The sequence below is a fragment of the Triturus cristatus genome, chromosome 7 (genome assembly GCF_964204655.1).
Source record: "Triturus cristatus chromosome 7, aTriCri1.1, whole genome shotgun sequence".
Classification (NCBI taxonomy): Eukaryota; Metazoa; Chordata; class Amphibia; order Caudata; family Salamandridae; genus Triturus; species Triturus cristatus.
Genome location: NC_140590.1, coordinates 1,612,793,917 through 1,612,817,653, shown reverse-complemented (window position 1 = coordinate 1,612,817,653; position 23,737 = coordinate 1,612,793,917). Strand labels below are relative to the sequence as shown.

The following is a 23,737-nucleotide window of genomic DNA, read 5'->3' as shown; positions in this document are numbered from 1 at the left end:
ATGCGAGAGCTCTATGGCATATGCAATGGTGGCTGCCAAGAACGATGCAGCTTCATCACTGCAAGGATGCTAGAAGGAAATGGGTGTATTCAGGCGTTTTTTTTTTTTGACAGCGCTCAAACAAATCACTGTCTCTTGACAAACTCCTTTATGGCGGGGAACATCTTTTGTAGAGACACTGATGTTCTACTTTAAGACAGCTTTCTGTGGTATGATCCGTCATCATGCTGTAAACTTAGCAGTAGCCTGCATAGATGTACTCACAGCCACACTGGCACACAAACTGATCTGTGATTTGTGGAAAGGCCAAACGGGCTGGGGTGAGTCATTTGTATGTAATGAGTCTGACATGAGACACCTATCGGACTTTCAGAGGTATCAGCCCGGTTAATTAACTGACTATATTTCCATTATGCCACAATCTTTGAATATACTGAATTATATGCAGTATATATTTGTATTTTATGCACTTTCCAACAATCAATTGGGGAAAACCTACTTTTAAAAATACTGCAGTCTTGGCATAGAGACCAATATGAACGCACAATTTAAATTAAACAATGAAAAAAAAAGTTTTAAAAGTATGCAATGCAGCGAACGTAGCATGAACACACACTGTCAAATTTTCCATGCTTCGGTGGCAAAATAAAACCACAAATAGATGTACAATGTAACAAATTCAAAGGCTTTCCAACAGACCCTGGGTATCTTAGAAACAAGAGGAGTAAAATGGTAGGTTTCTGTAACAAGGAAAAAAGCGCCCTCGGAAGACCGCGCCTGACATTTGACCTCTGTCTTTGAATTCCCAGCAAATGTGACGAGATAAGAACAAGATTTATGGCCTGTTTATTATGGAACCTGAGCTCGTGGAAGAATACTGTAAATATAGTTTTAGCATGGGGTTAGTACGCACTCAAGCTGGACAGCCTAAAGTAAATGATGCCAGCAAATGGGGAAGCAAGAAAACCACAAAGCCAAGGGATGGGCAGAATGCATTCCCATGTCAACTGTCTGAAACTCCACAAGATGTCTTTCACATACCACACAGCTGCGCTGGGTAGGCTGCGAACTAAAAAGGAAAAAAGCAAGCGGCTATGTGTCCATGGATTAACACCAGTAAATATCTTTTTGTTAAGCATGCCCACAGATGAGGCAATATAGTAAGGCTTGGTTGCCCCTACTGCAGGCATGCTCATTGATTATCTTATCTGCCCTGCTGATGATGCATACCCAGTCAGGTTGAAATGCTCGCTCACTTTTTATGAGCAGTTAGAGTATTGAAGAATCAGATTTCTCACCCGCTGCCTTTTTTTTTTGTTTTGTTTTTTTTTTGGTTCATTTTCTCTACTACTTGATTTTTGTATGTTACAGCTAGTTTATTTTAAATACTGTCAGGAGGGGGGGATTATTCTGTCGCAACTAAAACAATAAAAAAAATGCTTCTGAAATTGGTTTGATATAACTCTCTAAAAGTAGATTATGCTGACCAGACTGCAACCTTCACGATGTTTAGTCTTCCCAGCCGTGGAGTTTGTGGTCCTTGCTCCTTGGATCAATTGAGCACCACATCTGTTAATATATATACACCGGCCTCCATCAGAATTAATTGCACCCTTGTGACCAAAGTAGGAAAAGAAACCAGATGAAATGGTTTCCAGAAAGATATTAATAACTGTCTACCCTCGTTCATTCTTCATTACCCTTCTAGCATTTCACTACACACAAGTGAAGCTTCCCTGGAAGGGTAGGAAACGCTTTTGAGCCGGTTGTCCTTCAACATAGTAAAGCATTACTTCTTGCTGTGTGTCAGATACCTCACCTCAAATGAACTTCAAGGAGCTCCAGACCGTTGATGGGCAACTATAATTTGTTGTTTGATCATTTTCCCAGTACACAGATCTCTCCACCTGGCTTTTCATGCCAGTTTTAGAGCATCAAATTTGACAAGATCTAAGAAGTTTTTGAAGATGGCTCAGCTATTCCAGATTTCTAAATGTTACATGTCCAACTGTACCTCTAGCATGACTTTACTCAATGAGAGCAATGTGTCTGAATAAGAAAGATCTTAGTGAAAAAGATCATTTTTCAGCCATTTGCGGACCCTGCAACATTAGCAACCTAGTAAAATATCCTTGATTGAAAATGCCAAAAGTCCTACAATTCTTGCAGGGTATCAGAGTATACTATGTTTAGTTTTCACACATTCAACGATTCCTTTTTGATAGTTTTGATCTTGGACAGAGGTGACTGGAATATAGCCTTTAGAGAATCATACTGAACTACAGGTCATCCGTTTTTAAGAGATACTAAAAATCCAATTCAGTAGTAACGTCTGCTTTTAATAAATTAAAGTACGTTTTTGAAAATTACCCTTTACCTGCTTGAATTGTTGAAAGGCTAACGAGCATAAGCCTCTGCCAGCTCTCATCCAGTGCTCAGCCTTGAAAAGGTGTGAAATGCCTCCCAGGAGCAAATAGTAGCCTTACTTGAATGGGTAGAAAAATCCAGAGTATGCAGGGTGAGGCTGTGTGCATTCCGTGACGGCACTCTGTCATGTCCAGATTGATGGGTCTGTTGAGCCCCATGTAACAACTGGGGCATGCTCGAAAAGGAGAGGATAGGATGCCAATACCTTTCTTGTGGATCCCCTGTCTGGATACCAAAAGACCCAGATTTTTCCTACCAGACTTTTGTTTCGGAGTTTGTTTTGGGTACAGTGCCTGCCTCAAACTAGATTTTAATGTTGGTTGTGGAAGGACACCGGTGATATCCCTGTGACACCCCCACACACTTCCAGCACTCAGAGCCCAAGTTTAGGGTGGCTGAAGCCTTTTACCATCTTGAAAACCCCCTGACACATGGTATCTTGGACCCGTTTGTTGTAGGCCACACAGAAGCTACTTAAATGTGTTTAGAGTTGCGCTCAGAACTTTAATCCCTTTGGTTTGGGAGTGCACAGGGGTCACCCCACCCACTAGCTGGTAAATGTGGCACTTTCAGCTCCCACTTTAGAACACTTTCTGGAACTGTGGCAGATCAGAAGAGGATTAGTCCTGCTGTCTGTGACCTTAGAGGAGCCCTGAAGGACTCCATCTTCTCCCTCTTATACCCAGAACAAATAAGTGGACTCCCAAGTGTTGGTTGGCTGACCTGTGTGGCTACGGGGACACAAGCTGCAAGAGGAGTTTTCCGGTAAGTACCCAGCAGACCTATGTATCTGGACCTGGATTGGGACGCTCCTGTTGGCCTCTGCTTAACACTGTGAATCTCTAAGTACCTCCTCCAAGGTCCTGGGGGGCTTTAGAATTGTACTCTTGTGGTTGTTGGGCACCAGAAAAAAGTTTAGGAACTTTTGAAAACTTTTGCTCCAGCCTGGTGGGATTCAAAATGTCAGAAGGTAAAATCTTTGGTTAAGAAGAACCTTGTTGGTGTTTCTGAGCCACGCTCCATTTGCTGTCTGTCTCCAATCGCACCCAACATCCCGGTGTACTGTGACCATTGGTTATCATTGCCCCTTTCTCATTTTTGATGCAATTGTTACTTAATACTTGTAAAATTAAAATCTTCAGTTGCCCTGATTTTGTCATTTTGCTGAATTTTTATATGCTGCCTGAATAATTTGAAAGCAGTAGAAAGACTCTTCCTTGCAATCTCCGCTTTAGTTTCTTTAGAAGTTCCTGGTATCCCAGCAGAAATATGCAGAAACTGTGCAACTACTTGGCCAACTAAAATACTTAATACAAACGATTCCCTACTGATCATCTTCGCTTTCATTTAATGAGTTAGCAAGGAATTAGTAAGGATACTGTTTATTTTTAAATTTCGCCAGTCTTACATTGTGGGCAGTGTATAGTATATTCCGAAATTTCTATCTGGAATGTCGTTATTCCTTTTAAGTGTGCATAGCAGGGCTGCGGCATCTATTGGTTCGCTGATTGTATGAGGAGGTGTTTATTGCTGTAGTTAAGGTATTTGGAGAATTTTATTGCATGTTTTATGGTTTTTGTAATCCGAAATAAACATTAAACTACGGCTACTTAAAATTAATACCTCCAGTTCCCCTGGTTTAGTCATTTTAATGTCATTTTGTTTTGACATTTTACTCAAATTTCTTTTTTTAAATGTATTTATTTTTTTAATCCGTTTGGGATTTTTATTGCTTTGCATTTCAACTTTATTACCATTTTGGTCCCGTATAAATGACTTAAAAATTGCCCTAAGTTAAGCATGTCTGCCCTGTGCCATAGCTACCCATGATAAGCGCAGGTTAAGCTAGTGACCTTGAGGTTTCACCCTCAGAGCGATCAGATCGACTCCTGAGGCGGAAGCCGGGAGTTTTTTAAATTACTGGTATTTACTTTCGCTTATCTTATTTTAGTATTCTTCTTCTACCTGGTACTAATCAGGGCTCACCTCACTCAGCGCACACTGCCTTCGCTGCCAGTCGGAACCCGCATCGCTTCCTATCGCGGTGTTGGGAGACGGAGGCAGACACTTGTTGGCGGCCGTATTAGGTGGGGGACTGGACTGCGTTCTAGAAGCACAGAGCCGGGGGGGGATAAATTGCAGATGTCATCGCGAGCGCGCAGCGGATGCGCGCTAAAGGCAAGCCTGTCCGGGCCCAGGGGCCAGCCATTATGGTCAATTCGTTACTTATTCATCTAAGAATCTGAAGGAGTTGCACGACGTGAATGGGCAACTTCCTAAAAAGACCTTGTCTAATTTAACTGACAATAAATTATTCATTGCACGGAATAGTTTCCCGGAACTACAGCCCATTATGGTTCATAACCTGCACCCTTCTATCCAGACTATACATAGATTATACATAGATCTACTATCTTAACACCCGATCCCTGGTTAAACACCAGTTGGAGATTTTTTCACTCCTGACCAATGATAAACCAGAAGTCCTGCTACTGACTGAAACCTGGCTCACCGATGAATCCGCCTCGGATATACATGCAGCACTTCCCCCTGACTATTACATCATGTCGGCTAACAAATGCCCGGGCAAGTCAGGTGGCGGTGTGGCGGCCGTCATTCACAACGATCTTAGTTTTTGCTCTCTGACATGCCTCTCTCTTACTGATATATGGATAATATCGTGATTAAACTAGAGTCAGCCAACGACTCTCTGGTCTGTGTCCTATTCTATAGACCACCTAAGCCGATGCCTCTCTTCCCATTGGCTCTTAGCGAACAGATAGCCAAATTAGTAACGGAGCACGCATGGGTCCTTCTGGCAGGAGATTTCAATTACTGGTACGACGATCCTAATGAAGGGCCTCAATCTGCAGAAATGTCTGATCTACTCAGAAATTTAAATCTATCCCAGCTTGTCTCTTCCCCAACCCACTCTTAAGGGTCGGATCCTGGATCAAATATGGGCTACCGGGGTGAATATTTCTATCCCTACTGTGTTACCCTGTATCTGGTCCGACCACCATCTACTGAAATTCCAAATCACAAGATCTGTTCCCCCGAAAATCGAAACGCTGGTAGGAGGCCTAGCCAGAAAATGGAATCTTATCAACAAAGAAGTTTTCCTTAACACACTAGCTGATACCACTCCAGCACTAGACCATGATGTCAACACCCTGGAAAACAAGGTATCCAATGGCTTCTCGATGCTAGTAATAAACACGCTCCTTCTAAAAGAGTAAAATTAGTGCGTCGGACAGAGCCGAATAGATGGTTCTCAGATGATCTTAAGGCACAGAAATTCACCGTACGTCAACTGGAGAGACAATGGCGTCAGCAATACTCTCCAGGAAAAAGATCTCAGCACATCACTGCGCACAAAGAGTATAAGAAAAATATCTTGACGGCCAGAATGGCTTTTTTCTCTGACCGTATTCTGAACTGTAATCACAGCTCTAAAGTAATATTTTCGATAATAGATGAACTTTCCAACCCTGAGCGCACCATACGAAAGGCTGCCCCTTCCCAGGAATTATGTGATTCTCTGAATGATTTCATTGACAAGATCTCTCTAATAAAAACTAGTATCCCGTCTCACCCTTCTCAGCAGGATTCTCCTGGCCACCACTGTAACAATAGCACCCTTAGTGGTTTTCCTACTATTAGTGAAAAGGCCTTCCAATCTCTCTTAGTGGAAATCAAATCTGGCGCTCCCTCCGACTGTTGCCCTCCTCACATTCTCAAAGTGCCTCGATATTCACCCTGGCCCGGCCCTTGCCCTATTGAACAAATCTATCACATCAGGCACAGTCCCCTTAGCTTTTAAAAAAGCTACAGTAGTCCCTCTTCTGAAAAAGTTGGGAGCTGACCCTGCGCTTCTTTCCAACTACCGTCCCATATCTCTATTGCCTTTTCTGGCCAAAGTTTTGGAGGGCTATGTAACTAAATGCCTTTCCAACTTTTTGGAGTTGTCTAAACACTTGGACTCCCATCAGGCCGGCTTCCGTCCCGCGCATTCCACCGAAGTCGTGATTTTGTCAGCTATGGACAGCTTACGTGATTTTGCTGACAAAGGTTGTCCCCGAGCCTTGATCTTGCTGGACCTGTCTGCGGCTTTTGACACGGTCGACCATAACATTTTGGTCGACCGTGTTAGGAGGGCCGGAGTTTTAGGAACCGCGGCACGCTGGATCTCCTCCTTTTTGGAGGCTCGCTTTCAAGCGGTGCGCCTGGGCCAGTTTTCATCTAACCCACACATTACCACCTGTGGGGTGCCCCAGGGCTCTGCCCTCTCTCCCCATCTATTTAACATCTATATGGCTCCCCTGATTAAATCACTCAAAAAGAGAAATGTACTGGTCCTTAACTATGCTGATGATCTGCAGCTCCTCCTCAGGGTCGATAGCTCAAACAACTCCATCATGGAAAGCCAGCATACTATGTTATTTATCCAAACCTGGATGGATCTTAATCACCTTAAACTGAATCCTGGAAAAACGGAAATAGTCCTCACTGGAGACAGCCTTAAGCATCGGGGCCCTCACTATTGGCCTCTTGCACTCGGTCCACCTCCCATCCCCTCTAGCTCAGCTAAGACACTAGGGGTACTCCTGGACAGTGAGCTATCACTAAAAACCCAGGTTGGAGCTGTGGTGTCCAAGTGCTTTTACCAACTGCGAAAAATCAGGAAAATTCACCGCTTTCTTACTCACGATGCCTTGATCCAAGCCATGATTTCTACGGTTTTATCTCACCTAGACTATTCCAACTCGTTCTACTTAGGAATGCCCCACTATTTGTTCAAGCGACTTCAGCTGGTTCAAAATCAGGCAGCTCGACTGATCTACCATCAACCTAAATGGCAACCTGCCTCCCCATTGATAAGGAAACTACACTGGCTCCCTGTATCACAGCGCTGTGTGTTCAAGACCGGCTGCCTCATTTTCAAGGCCTTACATGGTACCAGCCCGGAGTTCATTAATAATCTCATACTCAGGTACTCTCCTACACGTTATCTAAGGTCCGCCCATCTCTCCCTTCTCACTACTCCGAACTTAAAGAGGGTACTTCTTGGAGGACGCAGGTTTGCCACTCTTGCCCCCAAACTGTGGAACTCCTTCCCTCTTGAAGTTCGATCCTGTACTGACCTCCTCTTGTTTAGGAAACTCCTGAAAACCTGGCTGTTTACACAGGGCTAGCTCCTGCCTCTCTGTTAATCTGTTCTCTAGCGCCATGAAGCCAATCGGCGTACGTGCGATTTATAAATCTCCATTAACCCTAGCAAGGGTTGTAATTTGTGTTTTGGAGAACAGGAACCCACAAGCCAATTACAGGTCTCAGGAATCTTGGGCATTGAGTATTCTTACGTAAACCATTCCAGATGACTTCTAGAATGTGTTCAGCCATGGGATTGCTGTGAAGAAACTTAGACAGCTCTGAGGTCACCTGATCGTCATGCTGCTGTCATTGTTTTGATTCAATGGCCATCTCTGAAACAAATTGGAGTGCAATAAACACTCCTAAAGAGCATGCACACAACTTCTGCCAATTAAATCCTTTGATCACGCCCACCAATTTATGGGCAAAGCCAAAGCCCCTTTTTTTGACGTACTCCTGAAAGCTTTAAACTTTGTAATTTTTTTTAAAGGTTAATCATGTAAGATCTGGCGACAGCTGTGCTGTGAAGCCAGAACTAAAAACAATGGCAAAATGTTGCAGATTGGATAATTTTGACAGAGAAGCAATGTTTTAATTGCATCTTTAAGATACCCTACGTGCAAACGCAGCTTTACTTTATAACCAGAAACCTGTTAATCTAAAATCGTTATCATATCCGCAGGGTATAGCAAATTAATGTGCAGGAGCAATCAGTGAATAGCACTCTCTTCATTACAGGCTAGTAAATACAAAAAATAAGCAGTTCTAAACAAAAAGCCATAAACCAGCTATTAAAATGTTGCTGACACATCAAATCGTATACCTCAAAGAGCATACAGTGGTTGGTTTCTAAGAAAAGCACAAATAGTACAATGTAACCATCCAGAAAATGCCATGGCATACCAAGAAAGCACATGAAAAACAATGGCTGCACGTAACTGATGATTCAAAGCCTTCTCCCTCTGTACTTCTATGTTTTTGAAGAATTGTTGGCATGGGGACTTCCAGACAGTGATACATATCTGTAGCCAGACCCCCCTTTCCCCTCCAAAAAAAAGGCCAGGCCTATAATGTTGGTTTACTTAGATTGAGTCTGATATAAATGTTATCCTATTTGGATCTGTCGGATTTCAGATTCTTAACTGGTTTTGTGTGGAGCTGTAGTGTAACAGGTGACAGACGTTTCTTGGGTTCTCCTTTGGTCAGAGTTGAAAAAACAAAACCGTCTTCTAAATTATGATAGACCATAAATAATTAAACAAAGTTGTTGAATTGGCAGCAAATGATCTCGTGAATCGAATCTGGAAATGCTGTAAGGTAAATGCCAAATCTTTACCTCTTCTAAATAGCCAGCGGATTTGATACAAAGTATCAGAAGAAAGCACATTTTCACATTCACATTTTATTTTAAGGAGTCCAGTTGCAATGTTTTATTTTAAAATCCAGGTGGTGCGAGCTTTAGCTGTTACCAGTAGACACATAATAAAACAAATAGCAGTATAGAGAAGAAGAGCTTTGGCTTCACTTTTTGGTGCTCAGGCATTTGATTGGGGAGCAGTCCACCTATGAGGTAGTTCGGTTGCTGATAACAAATAGTCATTGGTCATACAGACCCCATGTCAAATAGAATAGGAGGAATCTTGGCATGATGTAATATTTATAAATACAATATAAATCTGTTTTCCCTTGACACCATTCTAACAAATGTAGTAAGAGGTTTCTCATGGTGAACTCTAACAGCTGTCTCAGAAGGGGGATCTACATTGCTTAACACTGAAAGATCTTGTACAAGTTCCTTGTTGAAGAGCAGCTAGCGACATCTGTTTTTTTCCTAATTGAATAAATTGCATATTTAGTTGTAAGTTAAACTAATTGTTCTTAAAAGAAAGAGCACTGGCTTGAAATTGAGTTGTGTTCTTTTGTGCTCGGTGGGAGCTCTGAGTTTCTGATCCTTTCAACCTGCCTGAGTAAGCTTTGGACTTCTGTGCCTTGGTACCCTGAAGGTAAAGTGCTGAAGGGGTATACTTTGTACTTTAATAGTAAGGTGTCACCAAAGGTAAAAGACACGGTCACAATTGGAGCCAAGTAACCCCCGATTGCCCCATAGCTCCTCCTCCTTCCCCCACTACTACCAAAAAGCAAAAAACTCACCCATTACCACTTTGAAAATCTGCATATGTTATTGTCTGAATGTTTCCGTTTAAACTTGTTTTGGTGTGATGCGAGATCTACTTTTCAGTATTGATGCCTAACATAATACTTGTTTTACGTTGTTGGACACCCTGTTGCCACAAGGGCCTGTCTAGTATTCCACCCACACTAGATTCCTTCTCCCACATCAGTACAGTGCAAACGACCTTTACTTATGAATGGAGATATAACATTTAAATAAAGTAATATAATTACACAAATTCGCTTCAAGTACAGCAGCACTTGAAAGTCTGAGTTTAGCTTTAAATCTCAATATATTATCTCCCTTATACATGTATATCCTTTCTTTGTAGTTTTTAGGTCTCGCTGGCGTTGCAGCGCGAAGCGCTGCCGCCAACGAGACTATTGTTGCCGTGTTTACTCCCAAGGGAGACAGACCTGGGCACGAGCCGATTCTGGTCTGGGCACGAGCCGATTCTGGTCTGTGAACGCGCTTCACAGTGGAACAGCTTGTGCGGGTTAATTCCAGTTGAGTGCTCGTCTCCGGAAGACGTGCTGCACTGATTCTGGTCTGGGCACGAGCTGATTCTGGTCTGTGAACGCGCTTCACAGTGGAACAGCTTGTGCGGGTTAATTCCAGTTGAGTGCTCGTCTCCGGAAGACGTGCTGCACATTAATTATAGTTGAGTGCTCCAGCAGCCTGGGGTGCCTGTCGACATGCTGTGCTAATGATTACTGTGGGGTCTCATGCTGTGATAATTCTCACTTTCTGTGTTGTGATCGGGAGCAGGCGTATTACTGGCGCCACCGACACGCCTTCATTAGTCATAAAAGCTGCATGGCAAGCGATAATTAGGGCGGCATGTTTTAGGACATTTTTTGCAATAACTTTGTTTACTTAGTGCTATTAGTGATATCTTTCGTGCATCCAATGCTCTATTTAAACGTGCAGCATTGAACACTTGCAAAGAAGGCGAATCAGCGACATTAATTGTGACACGACCTATTTGAAGACGCTTGTTTTACTGGGGTAAGTTCTGTGAACTGTTTAGTTTGTTTACTTTATTATAGTATAACTGTCAGGGTTGGCTAAATTATGCAAGAAAAGGAAAAATATGCAGGAGATGATGGTATGAGGCAAGTGTGGCAAATGTATAATTATGCGTACACCAAATAAAAGCAAGTTGCAAAATGTCTGGTGTTGGGCGGATGGGTTCACTGTGCTGTTGCGTCGCCTGTAGGTGTGGTTATGAGTGCATGTGACTAGCTGGAGACATGTCCATGTACTGTTACTTGCCTTTGCACTTGTTTTTTTTTTGTTGCATATATATATATATATATATATATATATATATTCTCACGATTCCATCGGGTAATCGTACCCATAACGGACGACAGCACTCACGGGGGAGAGTTCAAAAAGATTTATTACTTGAACTCTGGGCAAAGACGCGTTTCGGCACTTAGCCTTCGTCAATTTCTGCAATGAAACGCGGCGGCCATTTCACATTTTAAAGCACATACAAGATTTCCGGTGTAGAGACAGAAGACAGACTAATCATAAATCGGCAACAAATCATTACGCCATCTTAGAACGTCTAAATAGAAAGAAGAATAATGCAATAAATAAAGCAATAATTCCATGAAAATACATAGATATGTATCCTACATTCTATATAAGAATTCCTTATAGAAAAGACTTTTTGTGATTTGATCTCGCCCACAGATGGGCATTAATTTTCTGCCTCAAAATTACCAGAACTCAGTAGAACATACCCACATAGAGTAGTCATACGTAAATCATGCCCACAGATGGGCCCGTGTTAAACCTCCTACAATCTGACTCGATAAACATGATCAATCCACACCACATATATATACACATATAGTACAGTTCGTGTCCGAAAAGTGAAAATACAGAATGCAGACTTTGTACAAGAATTAGAGGAAATGGCCATCATAATTTAACAATGTGAATCAGTTCATCCTAAATGCACAGCAAGTTCTTCACTGCTATTCAAACCCAGTGGATTCTTACTTTGTACGTCGATGATATAGCGTGATTCTAAACGTCTAAGTTTCTGTATCCTATCACCCCCCCTGGGGCTTTGTGGTACATGATCTAAACAGAAGAATGATAGGAGATCCTTGTTCTGACAATGCTTCTTGTTAAAATGTCTCGCTACCGGGTATGATTCATCTACATTGTTTATCGCCCTCATATGTTCAAGGATCCGTATTTTAACCGGATGAATTGTGCTCCCGATATAACGGAGCCCACAAGGGCACAATAAACAGTAAATAGCATAAGGAGTAGTGCATGTAAGAAACTTAGGGATCTTTTTAGGTGTGCTAAGGCCAGGTACATCATACGTTAAAGTGCGTTTGCTTTTCTTACAAGCTTTGCACTTGCCACATGGGTAGAAGCCATTAAGTGTTTTAAAGGATGTCCTACTGGGTTCTACATCATGATAGCTATGGACCAAGTGATCTCTTAGTGATCTAGCTTTTCTGAACGTAACAAGAGGATTCGTAGGTAGATCCTCTTTAATGATGTGATCAGTGAGGAGGATATGCCAGTTTTTACGCAATATCCTCTTCAATTGGTTAGCATTTTCAGAAAAAGTAGTGATCATGCGGAAAGCGCCATTTTTGGACTTATTGACAGCTTTCTCCGCAAGTAGGTCTCTTCTCGGGATCTTATTCACTCTATCCAGGGCACATCCCAGAACCGCTTCGCTATATCCTCTCACTCTAAAGCGTTGCATACTCAATTCTGCTGCCTTTTTGAATTCCTTATTGCTGGTGTTATTCCTTTTCAGCCTCAGTAACTCCCCATATGGGATACTGTCAACCAATGTTTTGGGATGGCTGCTAGTGGCAAATAGGGTGGAGTTCCCTGCAGTAGTTTTCCGATAGTTTAGTTTGTAACTGTCCATCATTTACATACACAGTGAGGTCCAAAGACCTGCTTTTTAAAATGTATATCACCTGTCCACCTCCTTCCCCTTCCGGTACCCCCCTCACTGGTGCCCTCTCTCGCTTTCATTTTCACCCTTCCAGCCTCTCTTCCCCCGTTCTCTCTCGGTCCGCCATTTCTCTCCATGCCCCCATTTCTCTCTCCCTGTGCCCCCTTTCTCTCTCTCCCTGTACCCCCCTTACACTCCATCCCATTTTCCTGTGACCCATAGCTTTGGCTGCAGGTGAGTTGGCACAACTCCTGTGAGAGAAGTGTCTCTAGATTAGGTGGCACGTGCCCCTGCTGGGACCATGGTCAGGCGTTTGTCTGTTACACAGAAAACCACGTCTCCGTTAAACTGCAGTTTGAGAGTATTTTTGGTTATTGTGTTTATTTACTGTACCAAATGAATCCTGGTGGAACCGGGAATCTTATGCCAGAGCATCCCAGGAATCCAAAAAGTAAAACTGAAAAAACACATTTTGGAGAAAGATCATGTGATGTTGCAGAAATCGCTTTATCTCTTAGTGGTGTTTAATGTAGGTTCATTTCCAAACCCCAGCCATCATATAAGGTCTCTGGAATGCCTTAGACCTGGCAGAGTCTCTTGATGCCCATGAGCAACAATAAAGAGCATGTTCACCGCTGAAGAGAGTGACCACTTCACCATTCATCCCTTTGTGCCTGCAAACAGAGCTGAATACTTCACCTTTCACCACTTTGCATCTGCAAACAGAGCTGACCACTTCACCAGCTGAACAACATTTGCACAAGCGTCGCTGACACCCCGTACTACCGAATTTTTTTTTTTTTTTTTTTTTTTTATTGCATATGATGCCCCAATCACTTCAAGTACATTTGTTGTGATCGGTAGTCCCTGTCCCCTGCTATACATTCCATCGTGAATTTTTAGATCCTGTTTTTTGTATTTTTATTCATACATTCACACTCCTTTACGTTAAAATAGCCATAGCTTTACTGAACAGTTGCTAGAATAGCTTATAATATGGTATAGTGTGTAATTTTTAAATAATCACTCCACTGCAAACAAAAACATTGATACAAAACACTGCCATTTACAATGCCAGTAGCTCCAACTGCAACAAATGCGAGACCTATTGCATTGCAAATGCTTGTTTATCTATATATTTATTACTTTACTCCTACCGTAGAAGATAAAAAGCCCCATCTTTGACTCTCTCCAATGCACTACTCTCTCTATACCGCTCAGTATATCCTCTACCTCCGCTCTCTGACTCTGCTAAACCTCATTCTACTATAATCTCCAAACTAACTCTTTCTAGACTCTGCCCTCCTCAATCCCTCCTTGACAAACCCCAAACTCATTTTACTAGTATGATCTCCCAACCAACCCTTTATAACTTCTTCCCATATGTATTCTCCGTTGACACATCCCAAACCTCATTTTAGTACTATGATCTCCCTAATCACTTGTACAGTAGAACCTAGGTATGGTCAGCTGTCCGGTCATTGATAATCTAAGTTCAGGAGGGATATTATCATATAAACCTAATACAAAGACCGGAAATAGTGAATTGAACACAATGTTTTTGGAGGACAGCCAGTGCAAAGAGTTCAAAGCCATTGTTGCTAACGAAGGCTTAGGCAGACCCCCTAGGATATTGCGGCATAGATTCACACAGTTTGCAGCACAATTTTTTTATTTTGCCGCATTATTGCGGCACTTTTATTTTACTTGGAATCCAGCTTTGTGAATCCTTCCAGCTGCTACGGATGGACTCAAATAGGCCCCTCACCCCCATGCTATGCTCTAACAGAACTTGAGGGGTGTTGATAAAGTTGTACTCATATTTTTCCTTGGCAGCTCTCTAAAGTGGCCGTTTAGCATAGCACTACTTTAGTTTTCTCGTCTTTATTTCAACAACATTGGGGCCAAAGCATGCAGCTCTTCTAAATCCATGCTCCTCAAACCTGACAGGCAGCAGCCTCTGCAGCTCTAGTTTTAAGATGCAGGCATATTCACCGATGGGACCTCAGACCTGTCAGACTTGAGCGTTTTTCTATACCTGTATGGAGAACTTGTCTGCTGATTCTGAAAGAGACCAGAGGCTTGAGCCTAGCAGGGCCCAGGGAAGATGAAATGTGTACCGGAGCAAGCATTGAAAATTAGGCCTGGGCGGAGCTTGCGGAGTGCAGCTGAATTTTTTTCCATGCTTGCCAACGATAAGTTGGCGAGGGCGAGCTGCCGCTCAGGTAGAATTTCTACTCGATCGGCATGAAGATTGGTGCAAACGGCGGTTCACGCTGCAATCTGCCACTTGCCGAACTCCACTGAGCTTTTTTGCCATTTCGTTCCACCCAGGCATATTATAAACGTGCCTCACTGCTCGATTTTATTTTTTTCCCGTTCTCTCTCAAATGGTCAAAATAAATACATTTACAGAGTTTGCCAATAAAGTGCTTGGCCTGCTGGGGAGTCTTGGCTCTTTGAGGTAGGGTGGGTAGCCAGGCAGGAGAGGCAGTTGGGTAACTTCTCAATTCCTAATTTCCTTTACTGGTGTGTTACTATTTTGTTTATAAGTTATTATTTTCCTACCCTGTGAGATATTGCGCTTTGTAATTTTCATCACATTTGTTTTGTGTGTACTTTAAGGCTAGTATCAATGTAGGCCACTAAGTATTGCTCTTTCTATAGTATTTGGTCCAACTTGTGAGTTTCCAAGGAATCTTTCATAAGATATAGGTTGAGGACTATGGCTCTGTGGTGGTTTATATTTCATCATTATTTCTGTTGATACACTAGTGCTTACTTTCCACCACCTGAACTTCCTCTTGGCTTCTTAGTATGTCCTTTTTTTCCAGTAGTTTAGTCTGGGTACAATTCATGTTGGTTTTTAAGTCGAGCCTAAGCATGTCTCTCAAGACATGCTGTATCTTCTCTGTGGGCTTTTAGCATGCCTATCGCTTTTCATTGGTACGTCCGTCTGCCTTTCAAAAGTTCTTTGGCGAATAGTTCACATTTGTTCCACCTTTTCGCAGCTTTGTTCCTGCACTGGAAACTGTCCCTGTTACATGGATCAGTTTACTTTTGGCCATTTATGTAAGATTCGGCGCACTACTTTTTCTTTTGCCAGGGCCCCTGTTTTAGGATGGTTGTTTATTAGCTTTCCGAATGCGATCACCCATTTTTTCTGCTCTCTCCTCGACTCAGTGCCGCTCCCCTGTTTTTCTTGTAGCTTAGTGCCTCCCTGGAGCTGTGAGTCAGAGTTTCCTCTACCATTGCACGACCGCCGCAGGAGTGACGGCTCCCTCTCAATAACCCAGGGATGCCGGGAGTCAGATTAGAAAAGGGCCGTTTCAGAGGACTGTCTGCTCGGCTGCCATTCGCGATGCCAATGAAATAGCAATGTATTGCTTGCATGTGTAACCTCATTACTAGTTGTTAAAAATATATACATGAACTTTCTTTTGAACTATTCACTGGTTTTAGGTGCCTTCTTTTGGTTAAACAAACTAAATATATTACAAAATCCGCTTTACTCTAAAAATTGCCATAAACTGTTTCTCTCATTCGTTAATATGCTTGTAATATTTAGAAACTAATAAAACTCTGAACGAGAAGATGTTCTCTTGGCTTCCTGTTTATTATAACTGAAGTTAAGATCTATTTCCATTGATATTGGGCTGTTTTACAATGGTGGTCACTGCTCCATTTCGAGGCGCAGACAGGTTGGGCAGGGACTTTCCACAGTCCTATCTTGATATCTACGTCTGCCATGTCAGGGACCATGCTGTTTACACTCCACTGCCCTAGGGCCGGGGGGCGCGGTGCTTCTGCTAAGCTGTCGGCTTTTCTCCTCAGCTCAGACGCTGCCTGCTCAACCTCATGAGGGTCAAGATGTTGATCATAACTGGTGGCAACAGCAGTATCGTTTAAACCTACTGCTACCGAGCTAGTGAAGAGACAGGGCATGTGATCTTGGCCTGCAGAGACTGATGGAGGGGGGCGGCGCCGAGCTCAGGGAGATAGTCATCTGACATCTGGATGTGGTCTCTCTGGGCGTGACGTTTCCGTCATCCAGGGAAAAAAAAGAATTTAACAATGCGCCCCACTCGCTCACCAATCCTTTGCCTGTCATAACCTTCTGTTCCCCTCAGTTCCTTACCCTTGTAGTCTATGCCTATGCTGCTCTAGCCTCCATCACATGTTCTAAAATTTCAACTTCACGCCAAATATTTTAATACCAAGCTGTCTAATCGTCAGCACCTTCTCTAACCACACACAATTCTTTCACCCATACTCTTTCTATGCTCAAGGCACTACCGTGCACCCATATGCATCCAGGATCCTCCCTCACCAACAATGTGTTTCTACTGGTGCGCCAGAAAGAACTCGCACGAAGTCATGCATTGATTCTAGCTTGCCTTCCTGTACAATATTTGCTTCACCTACTTCGTTATTCTGGGTCTCCAGTTTGGCGCAGTTGTATTGGTTAACAGCTTTCTTTTCATGTTTTGCTTTGTTACAGTGAGTGCTTTGGAGTGATGAGTGTCACTTTCCGCAATTAGATGCCATGAATGAGATTTTCTGTAATTTAATGCATGTTCAGGAAGCTTTAAGTGTAACTTTTTCATGCTTGATGCCTTGAGATGTTGTACATTCCATTTTCCGAAATCAGCTTTTGAGGATGTTGCCAGTGCCCACTTCTAACATTGGATGTCTCCGGTTTTAGCTGTTCCTCTATGTTGGGGTGTTACGTGGCACTTTCTAAAAATGTTGTTCTTCTGATATAATTTCTACTGACTGACATTGTTTCTTGTAATGTTACAAGCACACCTCTGTGGCTTTTAGTACCTCAACGTTATAAATGCTATTTTCTGACAGTTGGGCAGTGATTGTCGTGATGTTACAAGTACCTGTTTCTGGCAGTGGAAGATGTTGGGTGTTATGCGTTCAACTTGCAGACAATGAATATCTGGGGATATTACAAGTGGTACTATTTGACTATGAATGCTTTGGGGTGTTAAGTTTTATTTGCTGACAATGAGTGTCTGGGGATATTACCTCTTCTACTTACTGAAAGTGGATGTTACTTTTCCAATTCCTGACAGTGATGGTCTTGGAATTGTATCATTGCCACTTCGTGACATTGAGTGTCTGATGCTACAAGTACCACCTGCCTCAAGTTCATTGGTAAATCAGACCATTTGCAGATGGCTACTGTTTATAAAGGGTACACAGTGTGCAGCAATTGTATAGCTCTTCAATCTCTGGCATAGCATCCAGGATAATGTGCTGCATGTCTAAACACGTATAAGGTCCCAAAGGCGAGACGTATTGGCTATGTCAATGCTTGTTGTTTTGAGGAACTACTTTGAAAACGTAGGCGACATTGTTTGTGCTTTCTGCCTCAATGCTTCTTTAAATCGGCTTCGGTAGTGAGGAGGTTTTTGACAGCTTCTTTGTGTTTCGTCGTGTCCTAAGTGTGCAACTTATTTTTCCTTTGGGGTAAGGTGGAGATTTAATTGTCCCCCCCCCCCCCCCCCCCCCACCCCTCCACAAAAACGTTTAGAATTTAAAATGTATGCTTCAAATTAAAAGTGACATGTATGGCAGAGAGGAAAGGAAGCAGCCAATAAATAGGGACCAGATACAGGATCCTAATTTCAGTGCCGTTAGCTCTTTAAATTCCAGCACATGCTGTACTCCCCTATTCTGGTTATTGGGAAGAGGGGGGGTGGGGCTGCCTCATCAGTAGGGAAACACGCGTTTGGGCGTAGCACTGGTAGATTGCATTGTATCCTCTCACTATTGGTAAACGAGATGCCCCGTTATACACACGGCACATAAGCGGGAGGAGGCAGGTGGAGCTGAGGTAGTGAAAGGTAAACAAGCACATAGTGGGGTAAAGTGAAAGAACGGTTGTGTGAAGGAGACTGCTAGAGCTCATGGAGTCACTCACCTCTTGAACCCTGCTTTTAAGAGAACTAAAAGTGTATAAAAAAGAATCGCAATGAAAGCAAAACATATTTCACAGGAATATGAGATGAATTCAAGGAAAGTTTACTAAATTTCAACATTAATATGGGTGCCTACATTCACACATGTATTTGGCAAACAAAAGAACAGTTTAATGTTGCAATATCCCTGCTTGCTTTGGTTCAGAACCATGTGAGCTTTAAGTTTGTAGTTTTTTTTTTTTCATTGGGGTTGTTCTTGCCACACTGATTCTTGGAGAGATCATTGCCTAAAATCCGCATTTTGAGGTTGCCAAGTAGATTACAGTATGAGTAACATCCTGCACAAATACAGCAACAGAACACTACTTTAATGCAGTATTGCTTGAGCAGCTTGTCATCGACAGTGTATTATGGATACTTCCAAAAGAAGAAAAAGTTCAGTTACATTAAAGAAAATTAGGGACCAAACTCAACTGCACTATTACGTTCATTCTGAAAGTCACTGGTTCAAATCACGGTGACCTTATCCATTAATCGTTCTGATGCACTCAAAACTAGCATCTTTGAACTGGGTAAAAGAAGACCCATTTAGTGTGTGTCTGTGTGTCTAATATATAATTAGTAACCACCTTTTCGGCGTCTGCCTTTGTTAGGCATGAGAGGAGAAGACTTGTACTTCTCCGTACTGTCAGTATTAGTGAGCTGTTTGGGTCTACTTGATGCCTTTTCCTGCTTGTTCCTTGCTTGTCATTGGTTTTGCAGACATAGCGATCTAAAGAGCCTCTTGCTGTAATATAGGAACATATTACACTCATTACTGCCACAGAATTGTTACAGAATGCATAATGTGCTATTTAAAAAAATAAAAAATCCATTCAATGATGTGTATTGCGTGACGCATTTGAAATGTAAAACCGTAGTATAAGGAAATTACAAATGTGTACTCTTGCATGTCATTTGTTTTGCAGACAGCTAATTTTAGATATGGGGTCTCTAGTTGGCAGTGGTTTACACCTTGTCCAATAGGGACCCACAATTCTAGTCAGTGTAAGTGTAGTACACAATAAGTTTACTTGTGCTCACCCTTGGGTTGCTTGGCTCAAGGCAGTCATGCCAAACTACAGAGGCAATGTGTAAAGTATTTCTACACACAGTAACACTGAAAACACCACACAAGTATTCCACACTAGTTTAGAAAAATAGCCAATTTTCATCTGAATAAAACTAAGACCCAAACTACAAAAATCAAACATACACAACTCAAGATACAAATTTTCAAAGATTAAATGCAGTTATAGAGCTTAGAAACACAATAGCTCCAGCTGAAAAAAATAGCGACACGCTTGACTAAGTCGAATACAAAACTTTGGGGCTGACCGCCACAGCACGTGGAACGGTTACGGAGTCAAACAGACCCTGTTTTTACAGTGCCTTGGAAATGATGACAAAACAAAGACTGTGCGAGGCGCCGGGGAGGTGAGGCGTCTGTGCATTATCCATTGGAGGTGAGGCGTCACTAAAATAATTAAGACCTCGGTTTCTGGAGGCTCTGCTGAGTTGACAGTGATGCCCGGGATGTTGCAAGCCACAGGGGAGGTGATGCAGAGTTGGCGAAGCGTCTGTTCTGCTGGCGGAGCGGCGTCGAAGCATGGAGTCAAGCCACGCGGTGTTGACTTCAGTGTTGATGTCGCACCGCGGGACCACAGATGCCCCTGCAGAGTTGAGCTTTACAGACTTCGGTGACCTGGTGCTCGAGACTTACGATGTGGCGGATATGTTGATGTGCAGGTTTTTACTTGTTTAGCACAGCAAACTCTCGTCCAAGGGCCCAGTAATTGGAGTTGGCAGCACTTGCAGAGTAGGGCTCTCAGCAGGAAACCCCAGATGCTGCAGGTGAAGTCTTTGATGGCTCTGAGACTTCCAACAGGAGGCAAGCTCAACTCAAGCCTTTTTGAGAAACTTTGAAAAGCTGGATGTAGAAATCAAGGTCCAGTCCTTTCACTTCCAGGTCAGAAGCAGTGGACCAGGAAAGCAAAGAAAACAACAAAGTGGCTATCGCTCCGGAGAGAAACACCGCTCTTGTTGGTAGAATGTTCTCAGTCCAGAAGTGTTCAGAGTACATGTTGTCAGAGGTACAGTTCTTATACCCAATTCAGCCTTTGAAGTAGGCAAACGTCAAAGAAAAGTCTTTGTAGTGCACAAGACCCTGCCCTTCCAGGCTCTGGCTCCAGAAACACTAAAGGGGGGTAGAGACTGCTTTGTGAGGAGACAGGCACAGCCCTATTCAGGTTCCAGTGTCAACTCCTCTCACCACTCTAGCTAAGGAAGACTCATTAGCCTGGTGATGGGCCATCAGGTTATGAAGGCTACACCTCGGCTCCCTTTGTTTGACTGTCTAGAGTGACTGCACAAAAAGCCCAACTTCATCCTGACCCAGACTTGTATTCGGAGACCGGCTGAGTCACAGAATGGTTCAAGTAAGAAAATGGCAACTTTCTAAAAGTTAGTTCACACAAAATATTCCCTCAGGGACCGTTAAATTTTTTTTTCTTCATTTCACTGGTCACTGAAGTGATCCTATTAATTATCTGCAAATAATGATTTATAATTACAGTCCAGATGTAGTGATGAAAACACATATATTTTGTGTTCTTTTACTTATTTCGTATTTCATTGGTTATGTTGTACAAATCATTCGTACATGTCATATTATATACTTCAGAATTCAAAGCAGCACATGAACACATTCAAATGAAAACACTGGCCCCACCATAAAATCCGTCCAACTCAGTTTTGTAATAAATATGGGGATTAATGGAAGTGCAGTCAGTCCTCTTAAAAGAAACAGTTAAACTAAATCGCAGGTCCCATTGAATCAATATATAAGCATTCGGGTAATCAAAAGATGGGACTAAGGATAATACAAGTTGTGACGACTAGTTTTAAGGAGGATGCAGGGTCAACATTTTGATTTCCATTAGCCCACTAGGTCTGTAACGCCATGTTTGGGACTCAGCGTTGTGAAGAAATAAATCCTGGAAGTACTGACATAAACAGACTAATAAATCAAGAGTAATCAAACCAATACATCCAGTCAGTTTATGCATCGCCAGCCCACAATGAATGCACCTTCAAGTGATAAGGCCAGTACCAAATACAAAACCAAGTGCCAGTTGAACTCTAGTAAAAAACACCTTGAAGTGCCATGTAACCAATCCAAGACACATTGTGAAGCAAGCAGTGTCAGACCTATAGCCCAATATCTGCAATTTTTCTAATAAGATGCGTTGCTTCCACTTAAGTCCGCTCTATGCCAGATACCAATTATAGCATATAAATCATGCTGAAAAATAAGGAACGAGACTTGCAATAATGACAAGAACACCATTCCTAATGTGGGTTGGCCATCACCGCGTGGGTACAACTGCGTCTTACCAGTGTCCAAGTTAGTTTGGGTCATATTATCTACAAAGTAAATTATATAAAACAAAAAATTAATCTTCTTCAACTAACAGTCACAGTATATGATTATAGTTGTAATATGCAACTCCTGTATAAAGACACTTGTACTCCATATCGTGGCTTCTATGATACTTCTCCACTCCGACCAAACACTTTCTAAATTATGAAGTGAAAGGCGCGCACATCTTTAAAGCACACCCTTGCGAGATCACGTGTATTCACGGAACTCTTTGGCCATCTTAGAATAACTTTGGTAATAGAACAATATGTAGCGACCCAACTCCATATTAATATAAATAAAGTGTATATCGGATATATTGTAGTGGGCAGAATATTAAACATCAAAATGAATAAACCGATAAATGGTTTTGACTCGAGTTACACATTTCGAAACCAACAACCCAGTGCTCAAACTTTTTTTAAACCAGGGAAAACGGCAGCCATCTTGGACTGACCTAAGTGTATGAGACAACAATACATATATCATAGAGTCCTGGACAAAAACAGTTCAGTACAGCATATTCCAACATATCAACTAGAAAAGGCAGTCCATAACAAATCTAGATAATGTGACATTTGCTATTTTTTAATACAATGACTTCCCAGCCGGGAGACCTACTTATGTTCTAGAAAGGTACCCAGAGGTTTACAAAGATGCCAATCCTAAATCTCAAAATAACAGTATCATCCATCTACCAGAACTGCTGCAGTCAAACTGTACTGAAGCATGGCCAATGTATGCCATTCAAAATATTGATTCAACCCTTTGCCCACTGTTTTGGGCATTCAAATCCACATATACTCTTTCAGTTTAAGCATGCGATCCACATCCTGTCTGCGTCTGGTGCACTTGACTACTTCCAAGACAGCCCATTTCATTTAATTCGAGGCACGTGCCAGGCTTACATAGTGATCAGCAAGTGGCACATCTGCTACTTTACAATGTATGCGTGACTGATGTTGGATTATACGTTTCTTAACTTCTTGGGTAGTTTTTCCTATGTAATACAATAAGCAAAGACATTCAATACAGTAAATTACATTTTTTGAACAGCAATTTGAATGATGTCTATAACCCCACGACTTTTCAGTGTACAAGTACAACTATAGTTGTCGTGGCACATGCGCAACAATTTCCGAATGTGTAATGTCCCATTACTGGCTTCAAACCCCAAACTTCGTGTAATGAAATAGGTTCTGGCTCGTTATATGCCCTAACCAGATGATCTCTCAGCTTTTTTACTCTTTAAAAAGCAACCATTGGTCTTTCCCACTTGGTATCGGCAGTCTGTAATAGATGCTAGTTTTTAGGTCTTGACTGCGAATGCAGCGCATGCGCTGCTTCGCCTCGGCGAGATCGATTGTCGTTGCTTCTGTGTCTGGGGCCTGTGGAAGCGGGGTTGGTGTCCATCCTGTTGGCATTAGGCCCCACCCACCCGGACTGGAGATTTCGCTCGCGCACGGCGTCTCTTCCAGGGTACAGAGGCCACACCTCTTGTTCTGAAAATCTGGTCACCCTACCTTCTGGTCGAGTTCGCGCTGTATAAAATCTGCTCACAAAAAAACATTGGCAGTGAGGTGGTGCGTGATTTCCTCAGAAGCTTTCTGCTGGATTTTCATCAAGAAACATTGGTTTTGGTT

General features: G+C 42.4%; 1 protein-coding gene across 2 annotated transcripts in view; it reads left to right on the top strand.

The window, feature by feature from the left end:
* Positions 1 to 23,737, top strand: part of PLAGL2 (PLAG1 like zinc finger 2) — a 64,511-nt gene that overhangs the window by 4,522 nt on the left and 36,252 nt on the right. The gene's annotated exons all lie outside the window — the stretch shown is intronic.